Below are 6,659 nucleotides of genomic sequence, written 5' to 3' on the forward strand. Positions count from 1 at the left end.
CGTGGTTGATTCCACCCCTGACCTCTTTGTGGACGAAACCCATTGCTGCCATTGAGGAATAGAGCTTCTTCTTGGGTTTCTGGGCAATTGTCGCCCGAATGTCCAACATTCCCGCAGACCTCGCACGTCATGCGAGTTTCCAAGGCTTGAAGTGTTTGCATCTGAGCCTTATCTTGGGAATAATCCTCAAACTTCTTGAGGAGGAGATCAATCTTCATAGCGAGCATGTCGGCCTCCTTGATGGAGTGCATACCTCGCTGGCGCGGTTGGAGGCGATCATCGCTCCAACCTTGGTTGGAAACCATCTTCTCGATCAATGATGTAGCTCTTTCAATGGTCAGCGAGAAGAAAGCTCCACCCGCAGCGGTATCCACATGATCACGAGATGACTGTGTCAACCCGTTGTAGAAGTTCTGTAGAATGAGCCAATTATCCATTCCATGGTGCGGACACACCAAAATATACTCCTGAAGCCTCTCCCAAGCTTCCGAAATTGACTCATTTGATGCCTGCTGGAAGTTCGAAATCCGACCACGAAGAGCATTGGTTTTGCCCGTCGGGAAGAACTTCAAGAGGAACGACTTGGCACATTTGTCCCAAGTATCCACGACAGCCTTGTTAGCATAAAACCATTGCTTCGCTCTCCCCAAGAGAGAAAATAGAAACAGACGGAGCCGGATTGCATCTTGCGATACACCCTTGATAACAAAAGTACTACAGAGCTCCAAGAACTGCTGGAGATGAGCGCTGGCATCCTCATTGGCCCTGCCACAAAATGGGCTGGCCTGCACCATCGTAATGAGACTCGTCTTGATCTCATAATTTTCATCTCCGGTGTTAAACTTGGGTTCGGTCGGGACCTGGCTAGCAGATGGAGCAGAGAAATCACGGAGTGTCTTCTGGGCCATAGCTCTAGGAGCTGACGATGATGCGATGACTGGATCAACTGCCGAGAGTGATCTTCGAGGTGATACGAGATGAGCTCGCGTCCTCCTCAAAAGTGACTCTAGATCGGAATGAAAGTTTTGCGGCATGTCGAAACTGGTCATACACTACCCTGTTTTCATATCAACGAAGACAAGAAAACAAAGCCAAGTTAGCCTGTTTAGCAAGCGAATACCAATTTCAATTTTGTTCACAACTCTGTCTATATATTTCACTCTGTGCCTTCCCCGGCAACGGCGCCAAAAATGCTTGTTGGCGCCTACCAACGTCACCTAGCAGTGACGCCCGCAGACGCCAATTTGGGATGGCAGTATTTCATGAACCACGAATAGATCCGCAAGCGCACGAAATACCACTGTAGAATTTTACCCTGGAGTATACCGGGGTGTCATTTATATTTCCGCAGGGAAGGCGATGAGTGAGAGAATATATAGATCAGTTGGTGAGCTCTATCTAGATTGGATATTCTCATGCATAAACAGGGGTAAGATAATAACATGGTAGGAGGTAGGGTGACACACACACAAACTACTCTCTTGGATAAAAGAATAAAGGTTACTTTAGGCTGGGAGCAAGTGTTGACGCTCACTAACGATCATTCCTAGGCGTCAACTTGATCAGAAAATCATGAGAGTTTGCATTTCTTACACATACTTATATTCAATAAAGTCCCTAAACAACACTTTACCTTCTAGAATATGCAAGTTGTGTTTTTGAGCTAATATGCTGGTTGCAAGCACACTTTGGCCTAGTAGAAAATCACAGAAAATATCAGAGTACCGATTCAGGCTCAAATGGACCAAGTGTAGCCCAAGAACCGAAGCAAAACAAATCAAGACAGGCCAACCCCAGCGTGGATCAGACAAGGAGGCCCAGACAAGCCCAACCCCCAGCAGTTGGGGGCGGTTGGCGTTCAGGGCAGGCCGGCCGACCTATAGGTCGGCCGACCAGGCCCATGGGCCCCACCGCCTCAACTTTGCCATGTGGCGCCTCCATGTTGCTCCTTTTGGTCGGTTTGGGGTGCTGTGGCCGGTGGCTCCCTCCTATAAATACAAGGGAGGGGGTAGAGAATAGGACACACACACACACACACCTCACTTCACTCACCTCTCAAGTTCCTTCTTGCATAGTCTTTAGGCTTAGTGGAGTTTAGGAGAAGTCTAGGAGTCATCGAGTCGCCGGTGTTGCTTGAGAGTCTGCTATGGGTTCATCTCTAGCTCTCTCTTGTAATATTCGGTTGTTTGTAATAGAATTAGACTATGGTTACCGATATCTGCTTGAAGTATATTCTGAGTTATCGAGTATATGCTTCTTGATATGGTTGCGTTATCATTCTATGCTTGCATTGTATGATCGCCCTGTGCTGGAGATGGTTAGTCTTTTGTTCTTAGAACTCTATCAACTGCTCCAGTATTCGTATGATTGCTTTAGTGTGATGTCTGTCCATCCGGAGGGTGGGGGCTCCGCACGGGACACTAGAGTATCCCTTACTAGTGTAGACATGGTGTCTAGATTAGCTAAGTGTTGCTGGATGTCAACTATACCCATGGTTTGTAAAGGCAGCCGGCAGGTGATGACAGCCCTGTCCGAGCCTTTTAGTAATCCTCCACGTTCGGTATGGGGGGTAGGAGGTACATAAAGTTGCCGGGGTGTACGGGCTCCTCCCGTCGCTTCGATAGCGATCTCCCTGTTGTGTAGTTTAATCTCTGACGAGCTAACCAATGAGAAAGTGTAGATATAGCTAGCCTAGTACAGCTGACTCGAGCTCTGACTTTTACCTTGCTCCCGGCCTAAAGCATCTTTTATCTTTCTTTTATTTATTTATCCGAGAGGGTAGTTTGTGTGTGTGTCACACTACCTCCTACCATGTTATTATCTTACCCCTGTTTATGCATTAGAATATCCAATCTAGATAGAGTTCACCCACTAATCTATATATTCTCTCACTCACCGTCTTCCCTGCGGAAATATAAATGACACCCCGGTATACTCCTCGGTAAAATGCTACAGCGGTATTTCGTGCGCTTGTGGATTCATTCGTGGTTCATGAAATACTGCCACCCCAAATTGGCATCTGCGGGCGTCATCGCTGGTGACGTTGGTAGGCGCCAACAGCAAGGTAAAAGTCAGAGCTCGAGTCAGCTACGCTAGGCTAGCTATATCTACACTTTCTCATTAGTTAGCTCGTCAGAGATTTAATTACACAACAGGGAGATCGCTATCGAAGTAACGGGAGGAGCCCGTACACCCCGGCGACTTTATGTACCTCCTACCCCCCATACCGAACGTGGAGGTTTACTAAAAGGCACGGACAGGGCTGTCACCACCTACCGGCTACCTCTACAAACTGTGGGTATAGTTGACATCTAGCAACTCTTAGCTAATCTAGACACCATGTCTACACTAGTAAGGGATACTCTAGTGTCCCGCGCGGAGCCCCCACCCTCCGGATGGACAAACATCACACTAGAGCAATCATACGAATACTGGAGCAGTTGATACAGTTCTAAGAACAAAATACTAACCATCTCCAGCATAGGGCGATCATGCAATGCAAGTATTGAATAATAATGCAACCATGACAAGAAGCATATACTCGATAACTCAGAATATACTTCAAGCAGATATCGGTAACCATAGTCTAATTCTATTACAAACGACCGAATATTACAAGAGAGAGCTTGAGATGAACCCATACCAGACTCTCGAGCAACTCCAGTGACTCGATGACTCCTAGACTTCTCCTAAACTCCACTAAGCCTAAAGACTATGCAAGGAATGCAAGAGAGGAAGAGGTGTGTGGTGTGTGTGTGTGTGTTTGTGTGTGTGTTCTATTCTCTACCCCCTTGTATTTATAGCAGGAAGCCACGGACTGCAGCACTCCAAACTGATGTTGTGAGCCAACAGGGAAGCGCCACATGCCTTGGTTGAGGCGGTGGGGTGGGGCCCACGGGCCTGGCCGGCCAACCAGGTTGGTCAGTCGGCCTGCCCGGGCCGTCAACCGCCCCCGACTTCCTGGAGTGGGCTTGTCTTGGTCTCCCCTTGTCCTAAAGTTGAGGCACGGCCTGCCCCAGCTGGGTTTGCTTCAGTTCTTGGGCTTCACTTGGTCCATTTGAGATTGAATCGGTACTCTGATATTTTCTGTGATTTTGTGTCGGGCCAAAGTGTGCTTGTAACCTGCATATTATCTTGAAAACACAACTTGCATATTCTAAAAGGTAACGTGTGATTTAGGAACTTTATTGGATAAGGATGCGTGTAAGAAATGCAAACTCTCATGATTTTCTAATCAAGTTGACGCCTGGAAATGGTCGTTAGTGAGCGTCAACAAACACTAAGCCGAGGGTACTCCCTGATCGCCCTCACAAGGGCTGGGGCTCGGGGGCTCCTCGCACACCACGGCTAAGGCCGTACCCTCGAGTAAATCGGCTACCGCCCGATTGTGAAATCCCACGTGTCAAACAAGCCTCCTTGCACGCTCGATGAGCCATTTGAATTGGTCCAAAGAGGGCAAGGGCCGCCCTACCAGCTGAAAAGAACGTCGAAGCCGGCTGAAAGGAATGCTGAGGCCGGCTGAAATGAATGCTGAATGGCTGCGTCTCCCGATCAACCATACAAACACGATGCTCATAGCCCTGGGACGAGTGCTTGCACTCCTCCAAGGCCACGGGGGCTACACCCGCAGGTGTGCTGACGCGCCCCCACGGAGGATACTTCACACATTCGAGGAACTAAACCCCAAAAGTTAGCATCCGAGTCACTACCTCAAGGACTCTAGCCTCTGCAGGACTGATCCTCACTCCCACAAAGGCTCGGGGGCTACTGTCGGGTACCAAAATATGGGGCACCCTAATCTAGGGATTAAAACGCCCCCAAAAGTGCAAAACACGACTAAGCAATCGGGCCCAAAGAAACCACAAACACTTGTCGCCCTCTCGTTTCTCTCCCCAAACAACGCCAACCGCCTCATTGGTTTCCACAGCCATGGCGAACCAAGGCGAGCCGTCTTCCTCCGATCCGAAGGGGAATAAGGACTACTCGGGGAAGGACTACTCGATGTCCAAATCCTCTCTAGATTCCATAGAGGCCCAATCCGTACTCAACCCACACCCCAACACTGAGGGACGGCACATCCGAGGCCTCCCCGAAAGCCGCAGGGCAATCTCCGCCTTGCCCGAGGCCTCCCCGCCGAGGCCTCCGGCATCATGCTACATCTCTGCCTTGCTCGAGCGTGAAGGGCCACCCTCGAAGAGCAAGCGAACTCCGCCTCGCTCGAGGCCCCATCAGCCGAGCCCACCGCAGGCCCTTGGTGCAGGGGAAATTCCATCTCGTTCGAGACCCCCCTCGACAGACGGGGACTGCAACCCACCCGCTCAACGGACAAGTGCATTTATTACCAACCACTCCACCACAAAGCGCGGCAGTCAGATGGCGTCAGTGCCCACGCCGCAGTGGACGTGACCAGAGTCCCGTCTGCCAACTCCGGTCACTGTGCCGCCATCCCCGGCGCTGTGCGGACCTGCGGCGTGCTGTGCGGACATGCCTGACACTGCTCCCGCCACTGTGCCACCAAATCCTCGTACTTCTTCCTCTGCAGGACCCTCGGCGAGCATGGGGACGGCCCTCGGACGATGTACGGCCCCTTGACCAGAATAAGACCGCCATCAGCAGGAGTTGCCATGCCTACAGAAGTCGCCACACCGCTCACTGGCGCCACAGGACGCCGGCGCATTCCACGCATGGCTAAAAGGCCTCCAAGGACGATGGCCATGCCTGACGCCATGCCCCACAGTGCCCGGCAACAGCAACTAGCTACTGCTCCCCCCCCCCCCCGATTCGGGGAGAGGATGACGACATTAGTGATCACCCAGTGCATGTAACCGCCCCTCCTTGAGCCTATAAAAGGAGGTAGGATTCTTTCCAAAGACATGGGAGCACGGGTAGAACCCCACACAGAGAACGGCAGAACCACGCGAACACACACACACACACACGCACGCTCACTTGAGTTCGATATTGGCACTTGCCTCAATCATCCTAGTGTACATAGAGACTTGGGAGCTTCTTGATTGGTGCCGATATAAACCAGCACAAGGATGGCCCGATCTTCACAACAGTAGGTTCAAGAACAAGGATAACTTTGCTGCGAACAGCGGGTAAATAGCTTTATACCTGCCAAGGTTGGATGCGACCAAGCGACGGGGAGAGAGGCACCGAAACCTTGAGGACTTTGACTCGATCTCCGAACGATCGCAGAACCACAAACCGGGATTAATCCACACAATATGGCACAGCCGAACGGCAACCGTAGAGCACAAAGTAGGGGACCTCAGAGAGATCTTCCTCACAAATCCGAGAAGAACTCGCAAGAACAAAGGTGTAAGACACTCATCAGCAAATCAGCTAGAATACCATATCGGTTTATCAAATGATCAAAAGTCCTTATCTGAGTACACATAGTAAATATTTATACTAGGAACAACCCTCCTAGATAGGTATGAACTGAAGTCTCCATGTTGGAAGGTGGAAGGCCAACAGGTGAATCATTCACGAGACGGTCTTCAATTCCCGCACGTCTCCTGGGCTTCTATGCAGTCTTCAGTAAAATGATCATTTCTCCCAACTCGAAAGTCGAAACGATAAGCCGTTTCTTGGGTGTGAAACTAGACATGATAAGATTTCCAGGAATGTGTATCATGCACCATGAAACAATG

General features: G+C 50.3%; 1 non-coding gene across 1 annotated transcript; it reads left to right on the plus strand.

The window, feature by feature from the left end:
• Positions 1-435: 435 nt before the first annotated feature.
• On the plus strand, positions 436-542 carry LOC120646541. The gene has a single exon (XR_005664445.1). It is a non-coding gene; the product is annotated as a small nucleolar RNA R71 (small nucleolar RNA).
• The last annotated feature ends 6,117 nt before the right edge of the window (positions 543-6,659 follow it).

Source organism: Panicum virgatum, chromosome 8K (genome assembly GCF_016808335.1).
Source record: "Panicum virgatum strain AP13 chromosome 8K, P.virgatum_v5, whole genome shotgun sequence".
NCBI lineage: Eukaryota > Viridiplantae > Streptophyta > Magnoliopsida > Poales > Poaceae > Panicum > Panicum virgatum.